Source organism: Pelodiscus sinensis, chromosome 1 (assembly GCF_049634645.1).
Source record: "Pelodiscus sinensis isolate JC-2024 chromosome 1, ASM4963464v1, whole genome shotgun sequence".
Classification (NCBI taxonomy): Eukaryota; Metazoa; Chordata; order Testudines; family Trionychidae; genus Pelodiscus; species Pelodiscus sinensis.
In genome coordinates, this window is record NC_134711.1 from 283,410,999 (window position 1) to 283,437,186 (window position 26,188).

Here is a 26,188-nt window from a genome sequence, read left to right on the forward strand (position 1 = left end):
CTCTTTATAGCATCCTTTTAGATTCTTGAAAACTGCTAACATGTTCTCTTTCAGTCTTCTCTTTTCTAAACTGAACAAGCCCAGTTCTTTCAGTCTTCCCTCATAGCTCATGTTCTCTAGGCCTTTAATAATTTTTGTTGCTCTTCTCTGGACCCTCTCCAATTTTTCCACATCTTTCTTAAAATGTGGTACCCAGAACTGGACACAATACTCCAACTGAGGCCCAACCAGCACAGAGTAAAGCAGAAGAATGACTTCTCATGTCTTGCTCACAACTTTCTGTAGGGGAGCCTGGACTACCCTGCCTTGACAATAAATGGTGATATCTGCTTTGTACACAGTACGGATCTTGAAAAAGCAAAACCTAGGCCTGTCTCAAGTCTGGTGCATGTAAGCTTGCAGGCAAGGTTTGGGAGACAGAAATGTTTTGAATAACAATGCAGATTAAGCATGGTATGCAAGACTATGTCAAGAACATATGACAAGCAACCTTGTACTGGTACTTCTGTTTTCTGATAAGTAAAAATTACAGAAGCAGCCATACAACTGTCACCTACGCACATAGCAGCAACATCCTGGGTGACAGAATGTACTCCAAATAGGGTATTGGGCATCTACGTATCCTACATAATACGTAATCAATTGATAAATATTACTAGAACAACCAAGTCTCACTTAGCTATGAAATGGGCTTAATAAGAACAATTGATGGGAGGGAATGGGAAGGATTGACCCACAGGTCCTGCTCAGTGTAACTAGAAGTAAATAGGCCTGTGGCGGGTTTGTCTGGGTCAGGGTCCCCCACCCCAAGTCTGGTGAGGTGGCCCCATGTATCCTCACTGCCTTATTGTCCCCCAACATCCTGGGAGTCTATCAAGTCCGGTTCTCTAGTGCCCTGAACGAGAGGCTGCTTTGCTGCTGAGGCAGTGTTCAGTGCTAGCCCACTCTCCCTTCTGTACCAGGAAGAGGAGGGTTGAGGGGGACCCAGGCCCTCCCTCTCCACCAGGTCCCAGCCCAGGACCCTAAAGTGTAGGGGAGTGTCTTCCCCTACACGGCGGACAGGGTGTCTCCCCAAAACTCATCAGCCCATGGGCACCAATATTGCCCTGTCCTAGTCTGCTTCCTTCCCCCCTCCCCGTGCCCCAACCGGGAGTCCTACCGAGTTCACTATAGTCCCTTCCTCCAGTGTCCTGGTGCGGTCCTTCCCGGGCTCCCTCAGTTCCTCTGGGCCTTCTGGTTGCCACGGTGGCTGGTTCTCCCGGGCGGTGCTCTGCTTCTGGTCTCCCCCCTGCTGCCTTGGCTGGGCGCCTTTTTGAATGAGCCTGCCAACGTCAGGGACAGCTCAAGGCAATGCTGCAGCTGTGGCCCGATGCCACGTCACGCCATGCTCTCCCTGCCTTGTCCCGCCCCCGCCCACAGCGGCCACCCACCAGCGGCCTTGCATCTGCTGCCTGCGAGTCGCTTCATCCCCAGCCTGGCTTTCCCCGGCTTTCCCCACCTTTCGGGGAAGTGGCTGGTGATATGCTGGTCTCAGTGAGGGTCTCCACAGACTCGTCACAGGACCCTTCACACTAGGGACCCAGTGCGTGGTGTTCCAATGCATGGGAAGAAAAGGAACCACGACCTCCTGCCCGGTACTGTGGATAGTGTATGAGTGAAGTGTAAGTGAACTAGGCTTTATTATTGTATTATAGTAGATCTTCTATTAATAGCTTTTGCATTGCTTTGCACTGTATTAATTGTTTTATAATTTATAATATTTAAGGTTTACATTGTATAGTAATTGTTTTTAAGGCTTGTAAAACTTAAACAACTGTATTAACTGCTTAAAGCTTGCAATAAATAAGAAAGTGGTTAAGTTTCCCTGGAGTGTCCTGGTTTCCCTTGGATATAAAATAAATCGAACCACACAACACCCTCTTGTTAATGCATCCCAGAATCATGTTTGCTTTTTTTGCAACAGTATCACACTATTGATTCATACGTAGCTTGTGGTCCACTATGACCCCTAGATCTCTTTCTGCAGTACTCCATCTTAGACAGTCACTTCCCATTTTGTATGTGAGAAACGGATTGTTCCTTCCTATGTGGAGTATTCTGCATTTGTCCTTATTAAACAACATCCTCTTTACTTCAGTCCATTTTTCCAGTTTGTCCAGATCATTTTGAATTATGACCCTAGCCTCCAAAGCACTTGAAACCCCTCCCAGCTTAGTATCATCTGAAAACTTAATAATCGTACTCTCTATGCCATCATCTAAATCATTGATGAAGATATTTAACAGAACCAGCCCCAAAACAGACCTCTGTGGAACCCCACTTGTTATGCCCTTCCAACATGATTGTGAACCTTTAATAACTACTGAGAACAGTTATCCAGCCAGTTATGCACCTGCTCTTGTGCAAGAGGGGGTGTTTGTGCAAAAAGGAGCCATCTACACTCCTCTTGTGCAAAAGCCTCTTGTGCAAAAACAGCTGCTCATTAATTATGAAAATGAAGTGCAGCAATATTTCACGCCGAATTTCATTTGCATAAGCTTTTTCACAAGAAGGCTACAGTGTAGATGTAGCTTGGGATACCCTGTCTTTGATCTTCCTCTTGCTTCTAATATATTTGTAGAAAGTCTTCTTGTTATCCTTTATGTCTTTAGCTAGAGTGAGCTCATTTTGTGCCTTCACCTTTCTAATCTTGCTCCTGCATACCTGTCTTGTTTGCTTGTATTCATCCTTTATAATTTGACCTAGTTTCCACTTTTTATATGACTCCTTTTTGATTGTTAGATCATCTAAGATCTTTTCTATACAGTGGGGGTTTGGGCCCTTAATATTGTCCCTTTGAAAAACTGCCAAATCTGTTCAGCTGTTTTTCCTCTTACTTTTGCTTCCCATGGAACCTACCAGCTCTTTGAGTTTACTAAAATCTGCCTTCCTGAAATCCATTGTCTGTTTTGCTGTTCTCCCTTCTACCATTCCTTAGAATCGTGAATTCTGTGATTTCATTATCACTTCCACCCAACCTGCCTTCAAATTTCAAATTTTCAACCAGTTCCCCCCAGTTGTTAAAATCAAATCTAGAATAGCTTTTCCCTTAGTAGCTTTCTAAACCCTCTGAAATAAAAAACATTTCTCCAATGCAGTCCAAGAACTTATTGGATAATCTGTGCCCTGCTGCGTTAGTTTCCCAAAATATGTCTGGATAGCTGAAGTCCTCCATCACCACCAAATCTTACACTTTGGATGATTTTGTTAGTTGTTTAAAAAAACCTCATCCAGCTCTTCTGGGTAGGTGGTCTAGCATAACATCACCCTTGCTTTTTACCCCTTTTAAATTAACCCAGAGACTCTCAACAAGTCTATTTCTACATCCATATCACCTCAGTCCAAGTGTATACATTTTTAATATATAAGGTAACACTTCCTCCCTTTTTCCCTATCCTTCCTGAGCAAGCTGCACTCTTTTATACTAATATTCCAGTTGTGTATATTATCCCACCAAGTCTCTGTGATACGAATTATGTCATAGTTGTGTTTATTTATTAGCATTTCAAGTTCTTCCTGCTTATTTCTCATACTCCTTGCATTTGTATACAGGCTCATAGAAGAAGCAGGAGGGGGCCTGGGAATGGAGCATGGGCAGGTCCAGGCAGGGCTGTTTGGGGAGGCTCAACCTGATCTGCCATACTCACCATCCATGCCAAAACTATATCTTATTCATATGCTTAAGAAATATTCTCTCTCTCTCTCTGACATACTCTTTCTCTCTCTCTGTCTCTCTGTCTCTCTCTCTCTCTCTCACACACGCACACACACACACACCATTAAATTAGGGTGTGAGCCAAGGCTCACTGGAGATAATAGGAGTCTCTAAATGAGTCATGTGACATTTAAACAGCAATTAATATTAGACACAAGCAACAGAAAATGAACTGCAGCAAAAACTATGCAGAAAACAGTGTAGACAAGACAAACAGCCCTGCCTTAATATTTTGGTATGTGTCAGCTGTTTTGATATTTAGACAGCTTGTCTTCAAGACAGAAGGATCATTTTTAATCACCTTTGTATTTCTTTCATTTCCCAAGAAAGATATTTATTGCCACAGTTTATTTTGATTGCAATCTTAGTCTTTAGCCACACAGAAGAAAATCAAATAATCATGTGCAAAATAAACCTGTTGCAAAGACAGATTATTATGAGTTATTGTTATTATTACCTATCACTTGCCAAGCACAGACACTGTGCTTTGACTGAGAGATAAGCACAAGTAAGCCATGCTTTTCCACCCAAATTATGCCGTTAGCTACATTTCAAAATTCTATTGACTAAGGGTGTAAAGGAAAGCAGAATTTTCCCTCTGAAGATTAGAATTGCATTTATGGCAAAGTAGAAAGAGAAGGGAGGGAGATTGTACAGTCAGCCATTAATACTGAGTTTATTACTTCTTTATCTACATTTTATCAGCTAGTGTGTCCTATTTTCTCTTTTCAATGTGATGCAGAATCATGAGTCAGGAAGAGCCCTGCGGGGCTATGTTATCCTAAGGGAACTTCAGGATTTCATATCACATCTATCCAGGCTCCCTTTGATTATAATTGCCTTGTGATTTAATGCAAAACTCCAACTATTTTTGTGTATTGTTTGTCACATGCTGTTTTACTGTAACTAAGCAGGCTGCTTTTTCAGTTACAGACATCGATCGCTTTATTTTCAAGCCTGACCCACACCCTCCCGCACATACACATGCATCCTTGAATTCTGTACTTTGGAGAAGAGGTTCACTGGGTAATTTGAACACTCCAGGATGGGAAAGAGCCTGATAGCTATTCAGCGCTGCTTGAGTGAAAAACCTTTGGTCAATTACTTGTTTCCTCTCCATGGTCTCAGCCTGTTATTTTTTTCCCTGCCAGATGGTGTGAGAGATCTATTTCTGAACCCTTAGACTGAGATAAAAAATAAGAGTTGCTTTGAGGGCACGACTCCTTTCCAAACCCTTCCAAGCGAGGATTTCAGCACTCTGTTGTAAACTTTGCAGCTGAACTCTTTCAGAATTTTGTTTACTTCTTCTTCACTTAGCCTCATAGAGATTTTATAGCCCTCTTCCCAAAGGAAATAGCTTAAAGGCACACATACGGAGAATATATATAGTGCAACATATCCACACTCAGCTTGGTATTTAGACTGTTGGAGAGACATGGCATATTTCACTTTTGACTGAGGAAGTCCATCTGTCCAATATGGACAGTGCCTTATTATGCATAAATACAGCACGATTACACATCCAAACACAAACATGTCCAACTTTCCTCAGAACTTCTGACAGCAGGAAGCCAATTATTTTGAAAAGAATTGGTTACGTTTCTTAACTGCAGTAACATAAATGCACCCCTCCCCCCTTGATCCCAACATCAAGGTAGAACTTTGCATTGCCAATACTTTAATTCAATACATGACAGCATTTTCATTTATTTTACTCTTGTTGCAGTGGGTAGTGTGTTGAGTTTCTCCATCAGAGCTGCAGCAATGGCAGGGCTGGAGATGTTAATAAATAATAGATGTATTCTCTCACTTAAAAAGAACGATCTGCAGAGTCTCATTGTCAATTTAATTTCGGAAGGGAACATAATTTAAATGATGATAGAATCTTCCTAATCAAACCAGAGAAGAATATGGCACCCAAAAGAACAATGACTGATACCACAGCAGGGCTACCTGACAGTTTAGAAAAATGACTGTAAAGTTGCCAATACAACAAGCCTTTTATCTTTTACAGTAGCATTTGAAGCTTCTGATTTCCATCCAAGGACTAGGAGGAGGAACATGTAGTCCTCCCACCACCTCACTACTTACTGTTTTAATTATCATTATTTTAAAAATGTAAATAGTCACAAAATAGACAACACTTTTTGAAAACTAACACAGGAGAATTAGAAGAACATTTTCATCACTTGTCTTTACTAAAAGCACATCTCTCTTCTTATTTTTATTTCCCTTAATATTCATTTTAGGTTAACAGATAATAGCATATGTAATAAAATTCCCTTGTAATATTAATCTTAGGTGTGGTAAACTTGGAATTGATTAGCTATATGCTGTTCATATTGCTGTGGACTTTCTACCCAAAAGGGCAACTATTGCCTCCTGAACAGACCTATGAAACTCCGCTGGACATTCTCTAGCTCTGATCACCACCCTGGCCATAGATATTAGAGCTACAGTAACTGTACCCTGTCCTGTTCCAGTCCTTACTCCCATACAGCCAGCAGTTCACGGACTGGCACTGGTCTGCCGACTGGCAGTTGGGAACCGCTGCAGTAACAGGTTCACTGGAGCTACATCAATATTAGCCACTTCTATTCTGAAAACCTGACCTGTGAGGGAAGGCTAATAAAACTAAGCATTGTTAAAAAAAAAAAAGAAGAAGAAGACTAATGGGGGGAACTTAGTATTAGATTTCAACTACATTAAGAGCTGTTATAAAGAGGATGGCGATCAATTGTCCATGTCCTCTGAAGATGGGACAAGAAATACCTGGAATAGTCTGAAGCAGAGGAGATTTAGGTTAGGAACTTGGAATACTTTCTAACTGTAAGAATAGGCTTCCAAGGGAGGTTGTAGAATCTCTGTCATTGGAGGTTTTATAAAAATAGGTCAAACACCTGCCAGAGATGGTATAAGTGTACTTAATGCAGCTTCAGGGCAGTGAGCTGGGCTAGATCACTTCTTGAGGTCCTCTCTGTCATGGCTCACAGGTCGTGCCCACACTAGGCCGATGCGTCCCCAGGTATGACCCCCCTCTCCAGCGCGGCAGCCCCTTCTTGGGGAGCCCATTCCAGTACAGTGGCAGAGAGACAGCCCTTTCTTAGGGAGTCCACTCCGGTGCACCCCTCTTGGGGTTCCCACTCTCACCTGGGGGGTGCGCCCCTCCACCTCTGGGATGGCACCTCTCAGGGCCTTCAGCACGCTTGCCTCTGCCGTGAGCCCCCTTGGGAGTTCCACTCCCTTTGGACCCCTGGGGCCTCCACTCCCAGAGGGAATAGTGCAACCCTGTTCTCCAGACCAGAGCGGCTCTCAGCCAGCAAAAAACAGGAGGGTTTATTGTGCTTTGAATGCAGCAAAGGATCTCTCAGGCCTGTAGGCTTGGCCTCCCTCAAACCTGCACGTTTGAGTCTCCACTGCAGCTAGGTGAGCCTTGCCTGATCTGTTCCCTGTCCAGAAGAAGGTCTTCCAGCAAAACCTCCAATATCCCCAGCAACAGCCCCTCCCCTGTCCATTGTCTTCTCTCCAGGTACTCAGGGTCACCTGGGCCCCTCTCTTCTCTGCCTCCCCTCTCCTCCATCCAGCGTTCTCCCCTCACTGGAACCAGTTAGATCAGTCACCGAGGTCTCCTTCTGCAGCCCATTGTCTTTCATCTGGCCAGAACTAGTTGTGTCCTGTGAGCCGGCTCTGCCCGTCACCAGGGCACCAGTTGCTGGGGCTCCAGTTCTGTGCTGTAATCTGAAACAACAAATTCCCTCTCCCCTTGTCACATTTAACCAGTAACATCCTGGGGCACTAAGTGCCCCCTCTACCTGCAATGCCCTTTTGAAGCCCCAAAACTCCCCACTTCCTCACACTCTCCAGCCTTACATTTCTATAATTCTATGAAATGCAAATCCATATATATGCACTGAGTTTCTAATGTGCAGGGGTGGGCTTCCCCCAGCTCTGTCTCAGGCCTGCCCCCACTCTATCCCTTCCTCCAAAGCCCCACACCCCTTCCACCTCTTCAGGCCCCCACTCCTGCCCCCATCCTGCCTCTTGCCCACTTCTTCCCATCCGGTTCGGTCCCCCTTCTCCAAGTGTACCCGGACTCCACTTCTTCCCCCTCAACACCCACCACCAAGCCTCCTGCACACTTCAGAATAGCAGACTGTGGTGGGCAGGAGGTGCTGACAGAGAGGGGGAGGCACAGCTGGGCGGAGGAGCAAGCACAGATAGCAAGGCTCCTGGTGGGTGCTAAGCACCCAGTCAGGGCCAATGAGTCCATACATGTAACTTGAAAACAGATTTATTTAAATCGGTGCAAGTTTATATTATAAACAAACCATCGGGGCCTTCAAAAAATCATAGAAATCAGGCTATAGAAGATGTGTTAAGTCATTGAGTGCATTTTCTTGTCAACAAGATCTTGTTCCATGCAATGCATATTTTAGTCGTTTATCCCATCTAGTTTTAAAAGTCCTAATTGTTCTACCTGCCTTGCCATATTTCAGATTTAGATATACAGCAGTGTTCTGACCACTTATGATCACTTAAAAGTTCCCCAGCACTTTCATTTGAGAAGTTTAAAGAATTTTCCAAACTCAGGAAAGTATGATTAGGATGATGAAGCACTAAGAATACTAAGGGTATGTTTATACTTCACATAAAGCCCCAGTTCTCTCAGCCCAGGCCTAGTGCATATGCACAATGAGGCCAAATTAAGGTAACGTTAATTCTAGCATTTCCTAACTTTTTTGAGAGCTTTTTGAAACTTTAATGTTCTTTTATTAGAGGGAGGTTTTTGTGTGTATTTGTAATATAAACAGAGTGTGTATATACTATGCTTATACCCGTGCGTATGTATGCTGATATCTTTTAATGGACCAACTTCTGTTGGTGGAAGGGACAAGCTTTTGAGCTATACAGAGTTCTTCATCAGGTCTGTTATCACATCACTTCCTCACAGTGTCACAGCTAAATACAAGGAAGGGATATTTTTGTGTCACTTGTGAACAGTAAGGCATCACCAATAGCAATACTAAAAATGTGAGATTCAGAAAGGATAATTAAACGCATCATTCTAGTTATGAAAGAACCTGAAACCCTGAATCTAAATCCTCCTGAACTGGGACTTCAGGAAAGTTTGGGTTCAGCTTGAGATTCATATTGTGCTGCTGATATTCACCTCTCTGCTTAATGCTACCATATCTCAGCACAGAACCCTGATGTTTTGGATCAGATATGATCAAGCCAGTTTGTTTCTGTGAAGTCAAAATAAACACAAACATCCATTTGGACTGAACCAGGACATTTGCCACATTGACCCCAGGTAGTCATTGGAATTAGTAGCCGCATGCAGTTTACACAGCATTTGGACTTCTCCTGCCACTTTGCTTCAGAGCAAATGGAAGGGCATTTGCCTAAGCCAAGCAAATGGGGAGAAGCGAGGCTGGGTGTCTGCTTTAGCACTTTACCATGAAAACACCGTGGCACCTTTCTGCACCTTCAGCTGAAAGCAGTGAAAATGTCACCCCACCCAGCCCCGGTGATACAGTAGGTGAAAGCAATGACATGAGTCTGGAAATGGTCGTCTGTGTGGCATTAGAGCCATACCCAGCTGCTTTCCTCTCAGTCTTATCAGCTCTCTTGGATGACATGATCTGACCATTGCTTGCAACTTCAGCAAATTCGTGTTGCAAAGCTGGCAGTTTTAAACCACCAACAAATAGTTGGAAAGAGCCTGCTGCTGCCCTTAGAAAACCAGAGGGGTGCTGCTGGGCCTCTGACCAGTGCCAGGCTGGCAAGTGAGAGCTTGTCTTTAGGGCAACAAAAGTGGAAATGGTTTAAATAAATCCATAGGATCAAGAACTATACTGCAGGCATCATTTCTTTTTAATGGGCCAAGCTTTCCAGAACAGTATTCCCTTCCTATTTATCGATTTCCAGATTGTGATGTGAAGTTGCTGCCTTGTTCTTTGCAAGTTTGACATGAAATGTCTGGTGTGACCCAATCATCCTTCCCGCCATACCGAGAGCAGGTCTTCACTACAGGCTGGTTCCACCGCCAAGTGCTCTCCTGATGATTCTGGTAATCCATCAGAACGAGACGAGTAAGCGGAGTCAACAGGATAGCGTCAGCTATTGACATGCCACAGCGAAGACACTGTAATAAGCGGACTTAAATACACCAGCTTCAGCTAAGTTATTCACATAGCTGAAGGTGCATAACTTAGGTCGATGGACCACAGTAGTGTAGACAAGGCCTAAATTTAAAGCAAGTAGCTAGCACAATCCAAGGCCATTATTGCCAGACAGCAAAATAAAAACAGTTATATCCTATCACTCCTTCCACTTCATAACGCTGATGGGAAGTATGGAGGAGAATATTCAGATCAGTGACCATCAAGAGAAGGGGAACAAAGCCAAAAGGATGTTCTCCACTTTCCTTCCAGACTCACAGAAGTCTTTCCACAAAGATGGGCTATGCAGAGTTTCAGGGGAGAGGGAGAAATCTATTTAGTCATAATAAGCAGAACACATTTGCAACCACTGAGGTAGCGTGGAAGCCAGTGGTGGCATCTCTTAGGAGAGATCCATGCTGTCTGCGCAGAAGAGGACATAGACAGCAGTATGCAGGGAAAGGTCATCCATGAACTGGAAGTGTTGTGGAGAAGGATGGGTGGAAGTGGGAAATTTAGGAAAGCAAACATTAGCACCATTTCTTTTGGTATAGATTTTGGAGCTTAAAATATTATTTTCTGCAAAATTCCCAAGACCCCCAAGCTACCTGATGTTTTCACTGATCTGATCATAAAAATCCCTGCTAACCTGAAATTTGGGTGTTCTCTTAAGACTGCTGGTTTCAATTCTCTCATCTACCATAGAGTTCCTGTGTGATCTTCACCAAGTTAATTTAACCACCCCAGTGTCTCAGAGCCCCACCTGTGAAATGGGATAATAGTATAACTTTACCTCACGGGGGTGTTTTGAGGATACACACATCATTGTATGCGAGTTGATCTGATACATGGCAAAGCAGAGCATATAAGTATCTTCATCTACACATACGCTAGCACCATTATCAATAAAACTTTTGTCAATCAGGGTGAGAAAAAACACCCCCCGGACCAATATATTTGACCAGCTGTCAAAAGCACCGATGTGGACAGTGCTGTGTCAGCAAGGGATGCTCTCTCACCAACACAGCTACCACCTCTCCTGAGGGGTGGTGTATTTATGTTGGTGGGAGATCTCTCACCTGTCAGCATAGAGCAGATAGTCGGGTGGCATTACAGTAGAACAGCTGTACTGTTGTAAGATGGATAGAGTAGACATATCCTTAGATACTAATTACTGAATAGACAAAAGGAGAAGAGAGATGGATTTTCGCAGGGCAAGCTGAAAGGAAGAGACAGCCCTTGAGTCCGTTCCACTGCTGCAATTCACTGCAAGAATAATTGCTGCCATCTTCTCCCTCCCCCAGCCTCAAGTGGATGTGCTTTTTCCTCAAGTGGGAGAAAGAAATCAGGTGAGTGGGGTCTAGGACTAGCTATTGGAAAAATCTTAGGTTTCTTAATTTTCCATTGTATTACAGAATGGTCTGGGCTGAACCCTTAGACAGAATGGGTGTGTCTAAACTACAAACTACATGGCTCCATTGATGGAGCCATGTAGATTAGGCTGATCGGCAAAGGGAAATGAAGCCGCGATTTAAATGATCGCGGCTTCATTTAAATTTAAATGGCTGCCGCGCTGAGCCGACAAACAGCTGATCAGCTGTTTGCTGGCTCAGCGCACTAGTCTGGACACTCCCGCGCCAACCTGAAAGCCCTTTATCGACCTCCCCGTTATGCCTTGTAGGATGAGGTTTACCAGGGAGGTCGATAAAGGGCTTTCATGTCAGCGCAGAAGCATCCAGACTAGCGTGCTGAGCCGACAAACAGCTGTTCAGATGTTTGTCGGCTTAGCACGGCAGCCATTTAAATTTAAATGAAGCTGCAATTATTTAAATCGCGGCTTCATTTCCCTTGCCAAACAAACAAATCTACATGGCTCCGTCGATGGAGCCATGTAGTTTAGACATACCCAATGAGGATGTCTAGACTGCTGCTTTTTGTCAGAAAAAGATACGCAAATTTTTCCGATTGTTTTTTCAGAAGAGGCTTTTCCGAAATTTGGCCTGTCTACACTAGAACACTGAAACAAGAAAGACAGGGCTTCTGAAGGAGCGTGTCTGCTCTTCTGCAAAAAATGTCAGAAGAGCAGACACCTTCCCTGGACGTGGCAGAGTTTTTCTGGGATGCCAGAGGTACCCCGGAAAAGCTCCATAGTCTACACGTATGTAGAGAGAACGCTACTAAGTACTGTGAAAATGGATGTGAGATCAGGAAAAGCCCCAGCTCAGAAAACAGGCAGACTCATTGGTCACACACCAGGGTTGAAAAAGTTCTACTCCCAAGAGCTACTGCAGAAAGGCCTGCCCTCCCAAAGACTCATTTCACATGGTCCATTGCTAAGGTTGTAAGGAGGGTTTTAGTGGTTACATTGAGAAATCTAATTATGGACATAAAGATGCAGATGGGGATTGTCACATTCATCCAGGAACCCTGTGGATTGGGGCTGCAGTAGGGAAAGACAGATAGTTCCTCCAGTCTCAGCTATGGCCCCAGGGCTGGAAGAGATCTCTCTTCCTGCTGCAGTCCTGGGATTAGAGGAGCTCTCAGTTCCCACTGTGACTGCAGGACCAGAGAAACTAATTCTCCTCACTTCAGCCCTGGGTCCAGAGGAGTCCGTGCCCCTGCTGATTATTGGGGGGGTGCCCCTGCTTGTCCCCCCTTATACATACTTCTGCCTTGAAGAGTAAGGGTGTGTGCAAAGTAGGAGAACAGGACCGTTTTTCCTTTATATTGTAACAGGGTATGTCTACACTACCCCCTAGTTCGAACTAGGGGGGTAGTGTAGACATACCCATATATATTTCAGTGTTCTCCACGCCTCCTTTGCTTGCCTTTCAGCATCTCCCTCCCTCCCATATGGAGAAAACCTGTGTTATAGAATGAGGCCATAAGGATATCAGAAAGGATGTTCCTGTGGAAGATGAGCTTGCAGGCAGAGTTACCAGTGTAGGTCTTGGTACAGTAGGAGTACACTCAATCCTTCTCTGGGAAGTCATAATCAAGTTCTCCTCTGCTCTCATCGTATGTGCCTCTCTGAGCTCCTTAACCTTGCTCCAAACACAACATGAAAGGGGAAATAGCAATGTGATGCATGTGGCTAACAATGCCCAAATGCCAAGGTTGGGGAGAGATCAATAAGAAAACCACGCCAGCCCTTTGCACCACACTCACTCTGATTTCACACTACTATTTCCTGTATAACAGGCCAGAGCACAGTGTACAATATAGGAACCTTAGAGGTACAAAATCCTGTTCCGTCTGCTAAAGAAACAGAGAATTCCCAGTGGCTCTTTGAGCTCCACATGGTCAGGAGGCCAAGCCTCTAATTCATTCTTCAGCCTATCCCTTCACATGTATGAGAATAGTAGTTAGCTAGCACACACAAACGGCTGCAGGGAACTAGCTTAGTATCTCTACCGTAAGTAGAATCTGAATCGATGCATCCAGTGCAGGCAGCTGGAAGGGGAAAGGAATCCTGGGTGTGGTTATGTTCAGCCCTGTAAGGTATTCAACTGTTGTTATGTAAATACAGTTCATGCTAGAATAGGAAAGAAATCCTGGGTGTGGTGATGTAAATACAGTTCAGGCAGCGTTATAGACCTGATAGATAGCCAGCTGTTAGAATGGTATTTTGCCTATTGTAACTAATTTGGCTGTTGTGGGGTCACCAAACCATGTTAACCCTAAATGTAAGGATTGTAAAATATGACACCAATGCTTGCAGGAGAGATACTGTCATTGTAAAGCATCTTGGATGGACAAGGCTTTCCCCTCCTGACTTAGTGAAATAAATTGGGGGGAAGAGTAGAGCTCTGAACCAGCAGACTATATGTCATTCAAGCATGAGCTGTAAGATTTTTAAAATCTGTTTATTATTTTTAAAATGTTATTCCAAGGGATGCTGGAATCTTTTGGCCATCCTGAGTTGTGGGTCAAGAGCTGAAATCACTGAGAAAGTCACATCAAAAAGATCTGAAATCACTAGGTTTGGCCTAAAGCCAAACTCATCACAGGGGTGGCAGGTGGCCAGCGGGTCAGCTGGTCAGTGGGAGCAGCAGCCAGCAGGAGCAGTGGTAGGTGTGTGGTGGGAGTGGCCAGCGGGATGGCTGGCAGGAGCAGCAGTGAGTGGCCAGCAGGTAGCCAGTAAGGTGGAGCCAGAAAGCAATGAGCAAGTGGATGGTGAGTGGCTAGTGGAGTGGGTGAGATGCTTCCTACTTCCTCTCCCCACCTCAGGATGGGAGGTGAGCTCTGCAGGTCACCTCTGAACTCTGGTCTGCCTTGACCAAGGGCAGCAACTGTGAGTGGGGTACAGAGAAGGGTTGGGCATGTGAATGTGACAGAACTTGTGAGCCTGAGAGGCAAAGGACATTGCCCGATCTACTTTAGCTGGGATGTTTACTCGTGGTTTGGTTATGAATTCTGTCTGTGATGTTTTCCCAAGTTTATGCCACATTATTTCTCTCCCTCTTTCATTAAAAGTTTCTTTTCTACGCTCAGACTCTGTGCTTGTGAGGGGGGAAACATTGCCTCTGAGAGGCGCCCAGGGGTGTGTGCAAATTTCCCAGATGACTATGTTCCCAGATGACTGTGTCGAGCCAGTTCTGTGTTGGATGAATGGAGAGGAACCCCTAGATATTGAACCCAGCCCTGGCTGCTGCTGGTGCTACCTGGCAGAAGGTTTTCACTACAATGAGATTTTCTAGTAAATTCTCTACTTCCACATATTACCCTATGGGAATGGATGGCCATGCTCAGAATAACTATGGAAAATATCTAGCAGCTCCTCTATTCCCCTGATATAGAATAGATCTGTTCCAACTCCCTCAATGGAATATTTTTCCTGCAGTTTTGAAAGTATCTTACTCAAACATGAAGGGTTTTGCTATAGATGTTTCCTGGTGAGACTGAAAACCTCCTCGGTGTAACAGCCCTGCATGGAATATGTTCAGTCCCAGTTTAATGTCCCACACAATATGACTTTCACCACTTTTGTTGGAAGGCTATTCTGCAATCCAGGGTTCAAGAAGTTCTTTTGATAGTCATCCTATTTTCTAGGCATCCATCCTATATTTCATTACCGTGACTACTGAAAATACATCAAGTCAACAGGAAAAGAAGGAGGCTTGCAGCATATGCATGAGTTTAAAACTTGAAGAAAAAGTTAAGTTAATGAAGGTAGTTTGCAGCTTAAAAATGAGTGATTTTGCATTTCTTGTTCTCAGAGGTTTCCTCTTCAATATTCCGAATATAAATGGTGGTGGGATTATTTAGAAGCAGAGTACATTATAACTAAAGCCTATAGCAACCTCATTCAGCAGTGAAATTGTTGTCTCCCTCTGATCCTCAGATTATGGAGATGAGGGGATGAATGTACATCAGTAAGATTCCCTACCGAGATAGCTTTTCACTCTTTTCAGTAAGAAAAAGATCAAAGGGAAAATGGCTAATTAACATACCAAAGGAGACAAAACCCCTAGAGCTTTATCGTTGTTGCAATCCAATAATAAACAGCCAAGTACAAAAAAGATTATTTGATAATGACACACAGAACTGAAAGCCTTTGAAATGTCAGCTGCTTAAAAAAATATTTTTGGAGGAAAAAAATATCCATAATTATAAAGAATAATGCTTAAGCATTGGGGAATAGCTCTTCTGTCCTGAGAGTTTCCTCATAAAACTACTTAGTCTATGAACAGCAGAGTGGCTTCCCTTTATCTAACAAAAATATTAAAAAACAAAAGGCAAACAAAAGGCTCCAAATTCCTTCCTGAGTAAACATTCAATTCTCTTATATATGAAATATTAAACACAGCTCTTCTTTAAAAAAAGGCATCAGTCTCCTGAGACCGGCATTCACCTCATGCTGCTAACTGAAAAGGGAGAGATATGGGTAAGACCCTACCAAATTCATAGCCCATTTTGGTCCATTTCATGGTCATTGGATTTTTTAAAATCATACATTTCATTGTTGAGCTATTTAAATCTTAAATTTCACAGTGTTGTAGTCTTAGGAGTCCTGACCAAAAAGAGAAATGGGGGAGTGGGGTGACAAGGTTATTGTAGGGGACTTGTGGTACTGTTTTACCCTCAACTTCTGCATTGCTGCTAGTGGCAGCTCTGCCTTGAGAGCTGGGCAGTGGCAGCTGCTGGCTTGGGCCTCGCTCTGAAGGAAGAAAAGCAGCCAGCAGCACTGTAGAAGTAAGGATGATATGGTATGGTATTGCCACCCTTACTTCTGCACTGCTGCCTGTAGAGCTGGATCCACAGTAGGCAACGATTACTCACCAGCCACCCAGTTTTGAAGGTAGCAGCACAGAAGGGTAGCATTGTATGACATTGTCATCTTTTCTTATATCATAGAGGGCACTGCCTTCTATCCTGGGTGCCAAACTAACACCTGCTGCTCTCCTGCCACCCAGCTCTGAAGATAGTGTAGAGATAAGCGTGGCAATACCATCATTTCCCACAATTCTGTTTCGGGTCAGGATCCCCAATTTGAGAAACATTGATCTCCCTATGAAATCTGTATAACTCAGGGTAAAAGCACACAAAACACTCATAGTCACAGGGAAGACCAGATTTCATGATCCATTTATGACCATGACTTTGGCAGGACCCTGGATATGGGCATGTGGAGACTCCGTGTCCTTTGAAGTTAGATAACGACTCAGAAATTTCAGAAAATAGGTCTATTTCTATAGCAGCAGAGGCAAAAGGATATAATCTAGAGGCAGAAACAACACAAACCCTTTTCTGTGAAAAGCAAATTTCCCAAGTGTTCTAGGAGTCAGGTAAACAAGTATATGCTTCTAGGGTTGCATCTACACAGCACCCTAAATTCAAAATAAGATACACAATTTGCACCACAGTATCTTGTTACACCTTCCTCTGCTAGATGGAAAATTAAATATTTGTTCCCAATGTAGATCAAGTCACCCTTTGACCTTTTCTTTTATAAGCTAAAATAGACTGAGCTCCTTAAGTCCATCACTATAAGGGCATTTTTTCCAATCTCTTAATCATTCATAGAATCATAGAGCTGGAAGAGACCTCAGGAGGTCATCAAGTCCAGCCCCATGCCCAAGGCAGGACCAATCCCAACTAAATCAATCCATCCAGGACTTTGTCAAGCTGAGACTAAAAAACCTCTATGGATGGAGATTCCACCATCTCCCTAGGTAACCCATTCCGGTGCTTCACCAACCTCCTAGTAAAATAGTTTTTCCTAATATCCAACCTAGACCTCTCCCACTGTAACTTGAGACCATTGCTCCTCATTCTGCCCTCTGTCACTACTGTGAACAGCCTTTCTCCATCCTCTTTGGAACTTCCCTTGAGGAAGTTGAAGGCTGCTATCAAATCCTCCCTCACTCTTTTCTTCTGAAGACTAAACAAACCCAAATCCCTCAGTCTCTCCTCATAGGTCATGTGCTCCAGCCCCCTAATCATTTCGGTCAACCTCCGCTGGACCCTCTCCAGTGCGTCTACATCCTTTCTCTAGTGGGGGCCCCAGAACTGAACACAATACTCCAGATGTGGCCTCATCAGAGCTGAATAATGGAGAATAATCTCTTCTAGATCTGCTGGCAATGCTCCTCCTAATGCAACCAAATATGCCATTAGCCTTCTTGGCTACAAGGGCACACTGTTGACTCATATCCAGCTTCTCATCCACTGTAATCCTCAGGTCCTTTTCTGCAGAACTACTACTCAGCCATTTGGTCCTCAGCCTGTAACAATGCTTGGGATTCTTCTGTCCCAAGTGTAGGACTCTATACTTGTCCTTGTTGAACCTCATCAGATTTCTTTTGGCCCAATCCTCTAATCTGTCTAGGTCACTCTGGACCCTATCCCTGCTCTCCAGCATATCTACCTCTCCCCCTATCTTAGGGTCATCTGCTGACTTGCTGCGGGTGCAAACCATCCCCTCATCCAAATCATTAATAAAGATGTTGAACAAAACCGGTCCTAGAACTGATCCTTGGGGTACTCCGCTAAAAACCAACCTGACATCGAACCGTTGATCATGACCCATTGAGCCCGACAGTCCAGCCAGCTTTCTATCCATCTTACAGTCCATTTTTCCAATCCATACTCCCTTAACTTGCTGGCAAGAATATTGTGGGACACCGTATCAAAAGCTTTGCTAAAGTCAAGGTAAGTCACATCCACTGACTTTCCCATGTCCACAGAGCCAGTTACCTCATCACAGAAGGTAATCAGATTGGTCTGGCACAACTTGCCCTTCGTGAGTCCATGTTGACTATTCCTAATCACTTTCCCCTCTTCCAAGTGCTTCAAAATGGATTCCTTCAGGATCCCCTCCATGATTTTTCCAGGGACTGAGGTAAGGCTGACTGGTCTGTAGTTCCCTGGATTGTCCTTCTTCCTTTTTTAAGGATGGGCACTACATTTGCCTTTTTCCAGTCATCCGGGATCTCTCCTGATCTCCACAAGTTTTCAAAGATAATGGCCAAAGGCTCTGCAATGACATTTGCCAACTCCCTCAGTACCCTCGGATGCATTAAATTAGGACCCATGGATTTGTGTATGTTTAGCTTTTCTAAATAGTTCCTAACTTGTTCTTTCCCCACCAAGGAAAGAAGAAGGGCTGTCCACCTCCTTCCCATACTGCATTGCCTAGTGCAGTAGTCTGGGAGCTGACCTTCTCTGTGAAGACAAAGGCAAAGAAAGCGTTGAGTACTTCAGCTTTTCCCACATCACCTGTCACTAGGTTACCTCCTTCATCCAGTAAGGGCTCCACACCCTCTCTGATCACCCTCTTATTGCTAACATGCCTGTAGAAACCTTTCTTGTTACCCTTCATATCCCTTGCTAACTGCAATTCCAATTGCGCTTTCACCTTCCTGATAACTCCCCTGCATTCTTGAGCAATATATTTATACTCCTCCCCAGTCATCTGTCCAAGTTTCCACTTCTTGTAAGCTTCCTTTTTGTGTTTAAGGTCACCAAGGATTTCCTGGGTAAGCCAATCTGGTAATCTACCATATTTGCTTTTCTTCCTGTGCCTTCAATAAGGCATCTTTAAAATACTGCCAGCTCTCCTGGATTCTTTTCCCCTTCATGTAAGTATCCCAGGAAATCCTGCCCATCAGTTCTCTGAGGGTATGTCTACACTACCCCGCTAGTTCGAACTAGCGGGGTAATGTATGCATACTGCACTTGCTAATGAAGCCCGGGATTTGAATTTCCGGGGCTTCATTAGCATAAGCGGGGAGCTGCCATTTTTAAATCCCCGCTGCTTCGAACCCCGAACTAGGTAGTTCGGACTAGGGTGCCTATTCCGAACTACCGGTACACCTCGTTTCACGAGGAATAACGGTAGTTCGGAATAGGAACCTAGTCCGAACTACCTAGTTCGAGCCCCGTGTAGCCGCGCTGCACGGGGTTCGAAGCAGCGGGGATTTAAAAATGGCGGCTCCCCACTTATGCTAATGAAGCCCGGGAAATTCAAATCCCGGGCTTCATTAGCAAGTGCGGTATGCATACATTACCCCGCTAGTTCGAACTAGCGGGGTAGTGTAGACATACCCTGAGGGAGTCAATGTCCGCTTTTCTGAAGTCCAGGGTATATATTTTGCTCCTCTCCTTTCTTCCTTTGGTCAGGATCCTGAAATCTATCATCTCATGATCACTGCTTCCCAGGTTGTCACCCATCTCTACTTCCCTTACTAGTTTCTCCCTGTTTGTGAGCAGCAGGTCAAGCTGTGCATAGCCCCTGGTCGGTTCCTTCAGCACTTGTACCAAGAAGTTATCCCCAACATTATCCAAAAACTTCCTAGATTGTCTGTGTACTACTGTATTGGTCTCCCAACAGATGACAGGGTGATTCAAGTCCCTCATGAGAACCAGGGCCTGTGATCTGGAAGCTTCTCTCAGTTGTCTGAAGAAAGCCTTGTCTACCTCATCCACCTGATCTGGTGGTCTATAGCAGACACCAACCACAACATCATCCCTGTTGTTTCCACCTCTAAACTTAATCCATCGACTCTCAACAGGCTTTTCTCCCTCTATATACTGGAGCTCTGAGCAATCATACTACTCTCTTATGTAGAATGCAATGCCTCCTCTTTTTCTCCCCTGCCTGTTCTGAACAGTTTATACCCTTCCATGACAGTGCTCCAGTCATGCGAGTCATCCCACCAAGTCTCCATTATGCCAGTCAAATCATAGTTCTTTGACTGGACCAGGGCTTCTAATTCTTCCTGTTTGTTTCCCAGGCTTCTTGCATTCATGTACAAACACCTTAGATAACCAGTTGATCACCCTATCCTCTCCATTCGAATCAGGGGTCCTCCTTTGTTGCTCGTTCCTCCTTGAGCTTCTTCCCAGTATCCGACTTCCTCACTTACCTCAGGGCTTTGGTCACCTTCCCCCAACAAACCTAGTTTAAAGCCATCCTAACTAGGTTTACAAGCCTGCCCATGAAGATGCTCTTTCCTCTATTGGTTAGGTGGATCCCATCTCTTCTTAACAATCCTTGGTTGGAACAGAGTCCCGTGGATGAAGAAACCAAAGCCCTCTATCCGACACCACCTATGCAACCACGCATTTACTTCCTCAATTCGACAATTCCTATCTGGACCTTTTCCTTCAACAGGGAGGATGGACGAGAACACCACTTGTGCTTCAAATTCCTTGATCCTTCTTCCCAGCGCTACATAATCTGCTGTGACCCGCTCAAGGTCATTCTTGGCCATATCGTTAGTTCCCACATGGAGAAGCTGGAAGGGGTAGCGATACAAAGGTTTGATCGGTTTTGGAAGACTCTCAGTCACATCCTGAATGCGAGCTCCTGGGAAGCAGCATACTTTTTGAAATTCCAGGTCTGGACGGCAAATGGATGACTCCATTGTAATTGCTCTTTTCTGAATTCTACCAATTTATCTATATCCTTCTAGAATCATAGGCACTAGCAATAGTCACACTAGTGTCAAATTCAGAGGTGATAAAACTTTCCTACTCTACCTCCATGTGCTTACATTCTCCATCTGAAAAAAATGGGAATAATGATATCGACCTCCTTTGTAAAGTATTTTGAGATCTGGTGATAAAAATGCCATATAAGAGATTGGCATTATCTTAGAAAATTTCTCTTTTATCAAAGCTGTGGGTCTTGTGGAGAAACCTGAACTTCTGCTTATGTTCTATCTGTCCTCTGAATACAAAGACAATTTCCATTTCGGTCACTGAATTTAAAAATTATATCCTTCTCCACACCAAAGCCCATAATGCACTCTCCAGATTTGCAACTAGATGGTTAAATACATAGCAAAATGGAAACATGAAAGCAATACAAATCCCCTCTAAGACCGATAATGTATAGGAGTTGTAATGCACTCCCATGTTCTTGTTCATAAATAAAGCAACAGAGACAGCATGGCTGTGAATAGAGAAAGAGCTTTGGGCAATGGGCCAATTCTTGGATCCTCTCTAGCTCTTTTATGCCACTCCATAAAGGAGGTGGAAAGACAGTGCAGCTACCTGCCTAATGATTCAGCTTGTATAAATAGGTATCAGTGAAGAGGCTCTATGCCATGCATCTCTGGCTGCCCATGCCCCCAAAAGAAATAGGAATGTCCCAGTTTGGGATTCAAACATACTGGGCATATCTGGAAGAAAGGTTGCCTGGCTAGGACATTCCTATTTCTTTTGGGGGCATGGGGAGCCAGATCTAACTTAGAGCATCCTCAGGGACCAGCCAGACTCAAGCTCGGTAAGAATGCAAAACTGGCTAACAGTCACTTCTCCCTCCCAACACACACCTAAGTGTGTCAAGAGTATCTTTATAAGCTAATGCCAACCACTTTATCTGTATGTTTAGGGATAGTTTCACACTATGAATGCATAATTATGGCCCATAAAACTGAGCAAAGCTGGGGAGGTAGCAGAAGATGCGCTAACTCAGAAGTAATGCTTAGAACATTATGCCTTTGAAAGACTGTAGAGCATCCTGGAGCTGGAGAGACATCTGGGCCAAAGGACCTATTTCAACTCTGTAAAAGATGTATGACCCTCAGTGCAGCTCTCCTGATGCATAGGGAAAATGAAAATAGCTCCACCCATTTCATGCCCCTGCTGCATGCCTCACCACTATCTATAGTCACCTGCTTTGGTAGGCCTGGAACAAAGGGCGTCTTCTGCCCTGTCACATCCCTATGCATATGATGTCATTTGGTCTAAAATTTCCACTCCAGTAAATATTTACTTTCCACATTTAAATGGGGAAAATGTCCCCCTGGCCATGCTGTTATTTTTTAAAACATATGTTTTCAGCTGCACCATTTCTGGAAAACCCTAACTTAAAAAACTCACAACTAAATTTCAACAACAGCTAAGTCACAGGCATAGAAGAAAGATTTACTGGCCTTTCTCAAGTCAAATGCTTCCTTTCAAAATAGCCCAGTGAAAAAAATGATCATTTTTCCAAATGGAAGGCCATGGAAAAAATGGTGGAGAATCCAAACCCCTCAAATCAGGCCACCAAAATTAACTCACATCTGTGGAGTTTTTCCATGCATGTTATTATGAGCATTCATTTCTATCTTATGCTGTCAGCAATTTGTTCTTCTAGGCTGTGTCTAGACTGGCCAGTTTTTCCGGAAAATCAGCCGCTTTTATGAAAAAACTTGCCAGCTGTCTACACTGGCTGCTTGAATTTCCGCAAAAGCACTGACTTCCTACTGTAAGAAATCAGTGCTTTTTGCGGAAATACTATGCTGCTCCCGTTCGGGAAAAAGTCCCTTTTGTGCAAAACTTTTGGGCAAAAGGGCCAGTGTAGACAGCTGAGATTTGTTTTCCACAAAAAAGCCCCGATCGCAAAAATGGCGATCGGGACTTTTTTGCGCAAAAGCGCGTCTAGATTGGCCACGGACGCTTTTCCACAAAAAGTACTTTTGCGGAAAAGCGTCCATGCCAATCTAGACGTGCTTTTCTGAAAATGCTTTTAACGGAAAACTTTTCCGTTAAAAGCATTTCCGGAAAATCATGCCAGTCTAGACGTAGCCCTAGAGTATGTTGTTTTAGATGTGAATCAGTGATGATAAAAACATCCCTTTCTACCTACCATTGTTCTTCATGTATAAGCCTCAAGAAATGCTTACAGAACAGCAAAGGTTCTTAATGGCATTAAACGGAATGGCCCGATTCAATCAAAAGGTCACATTCAGAAGTACTCTTGCTCAAATGGATAAAACTGCATACTGTAAGCCATAAGAATGATTATGCCATTCTGCCTCCTTGGCAAACAACCAAAATATAAAAGCTTTCCAACAAACCAGCATAAAAGGCATATTATAAAGCATAACATTTTGCTAACTGCAAAACAGTTATATCTCCTCTTCAGTGTAAAACCATGACAGAATTTAGTAGCATTGTGTGGGTTGTTTTCTTGTCTGACTGTTCTCATATGCTTCACTAAATGGAATCCTTTCCTCAGTCATTAATTATGATGCTAGGCAAATACTGAAAAGAAAACTGACACATGATCTTGAGGACTGTTAAATGAGCTCACTTCAGTTGTGTTTGCATCCCTATTGTGTTTGTTCTCTCTGCTTATTTTTATGACCATGTTTTCTTGTGTCTCTCCCTCCCTCTCAAAAATGCAGAAACAATGACTTTTATGTGAATATTGGAAACTATTCACAGAAAACCAGTTTGGAATTAAAGTGTGATATTGGTACTGGAAACCTAATGCAAAGAGGTATGTAAATGCAGTCATGGAATGGATACAGACCGTGTTAATGATCATCAATCAAAACAATTCACATAACTGAAAACCACATACACAAAATGCTGCCAAGGAGCAAGCTACAGATGAAGAATTATTTGAATAAATTAATTGAGACCAGGTTTTACCATCCTTATGTACACAAGGCAATAGCTTATTCCATAGACAATTGGACACACTTCAATATGAGTAAGCATGAGAGACTCCATTCTTGATGAATGATTTTGAATAATGAATGAATTTCTTGATGAATAATTTTGAATAATGAATATATTTTAAGAGTACTGCAATCTTTTCACGGAAAGTCCCCCAGCAAAAAAGGAGGCAAAACTTATCAAATGCACTCTCTTCAACTGATTAATTATTCAACCCTCTATAATAATGATTGTGTATTTGAAACTCTCCCCACTCCTGCAACCCATCCACTTCAGCCACATGAGTTTGTGTGTAATTCTCCTCAGTGCAATTTGTTGTCATTCTACTCTAAGATTAGGACTCTGGAAAGTTATGAAATGAGAAGTGTATGCAATGAAAATTAAAAGAAATATTTTGCATAAAGGGAATATAAAAACTCTAAGGGCTTGACTAAATCCATTAGTCCATCTCCAAGGGGTGTAAATTCTAGTGCCCACTAGCATATCATGCACTAAGGATACGACTACACAGTCCACTAGCAGGACGCCTCCGAGCCCGGGTGGACAGCCTTGGGCTTGTGAAGCTCTGGTGAGTGCTCTAAAAATAGCTCTGTGCTTTGAAGTTGCAGCTCAGACAGGAGGTCTGACACTGAAGCCTAAAGAGTGAGGATGGAACTACATTAACATGCACGAGGGAAACTTTCAGTGCACGCTTGCAGGGCCCTCGTGAGCCAGTTAGTGCACAATCTACTAGCACACTGTGCTCTGCTGACTAATGCACTATGTAGACAAGCTCTTGGACTAGTCAACAATGGTTAATAATATATAGCTAGGATCCTCAATCAGCTAGAGACACCATTCTCCCTTCTCTCATATACAACTGTGATGTATCTCAGTGGAAAAGCAAAGGAAGCATAGTTTTGAGGGTCTCGCCTTAAATGAGCTGTATATAAAAAGCACATAAATAACCATGCTGCAGCATTAAACACTCAAAAGTAAGGAAATGGCAGAATTAAGGTTGGCTGTGCCACGTTAATCTGTCCCCATATGCACATGCATTGTGATTTAGTCTTTAATTATATGATCACATACTATTTTCCTCACAGGACTCCGTGTCATTCAGTACACAGAATGGGCTTGCTCTGAGGATGAATTGTTACACGTAGGTCCTCTGTCTTATTTGTTGCAGAAGCAAAATGCAGGACTATGTAGCACTTTAAAGACTAACAAGATGGTTTATTAGATGATGAGCTTTCATGGGCCAGACCCACTTCTGAGGAAAGCTCATCATCTAATGAACCATCTTGTTAGTCTTTAAAGTGCTACATAGTCCTGCATTTTGCTTCAGCTACACCAGACTAACACGGATACATTTCTATTATTTGTTGCAGAAGTTGGAAGATGTATAGTGAATGAGCCATGGGATTCCAAGAAGAGAAAGGAAGGTCACATGGAGAACTGGCTTCTAGGACTTAGCAGAGGGTCAAGCATGCTCAGTGACAAAAATCTTTGGAGATTTTAGTTGTTAAGAGCATTAAGTCTTTATTGAGCAATAGCAAACTGTGATTTTTTCCAAAGGCTTATAACTTGCCCAAACTTGAGAGGATTTTCACAGCAATAACAGAAAGCACTTTCCTGACACAAAAGCCTCCCCCTGACAAATTTTAAATCCCCACTACAAAGCATGGCAGTGCAAGATCTGCTCAAAGAACAGTTTGCGTTTTTTAAATACAAGCAAAGCAACCTACTTTTTCCTAGCTTTGTTTGGAAACAGCTGAATCATGTTGGCCGAAACTTTCAAAAACTAAGGGAGACAGCTGAGTGCCTCACAAATTTTAATGTATGTATTCTTACAGTCCCTCCTGCAAAGTGAGCAAATACTATTATCCTCATGTTACACGTAAGGAATTGAGATACAGAACAGCTAAGTGGCTTGCCCAAGGTCACACAGGAAGTCTGTGGCAAAGCAGGCTATGGAACCAATGCCTCCAAGTAGAGCTGGTATGAAATTTTCTGACAAAACAGTTTCCTTGTCATAACTAACACATCTCACAAAAGTGAGGCAGATTTTCTGAACTTTCACCAAATCTCAGGCAGGATTCCCGCTGTCAGGCAGCCCTGCCATGTGTTCTGTCCCAATGCCAGACTCAGCCAACTCTGCTCCCAAGTCTTATCTCAAACTATTGGCTCACCCTTCCTCTCCTAGCTGCCTAGGCACCTCCACTTTAATCAAGGTGCTACCTATTATTTCAGAATTTCAAGCAGTTGCAACTCACTTTGTAATTTAATTTCTTCTTCCTACAAGCCCGCAGTAGGCAGGTCTTGAGTTCAATAATTAGGGGCTGCTTTTCAATAATGGAACACAGAATCGGCTCAAGCCTCCTTCCAA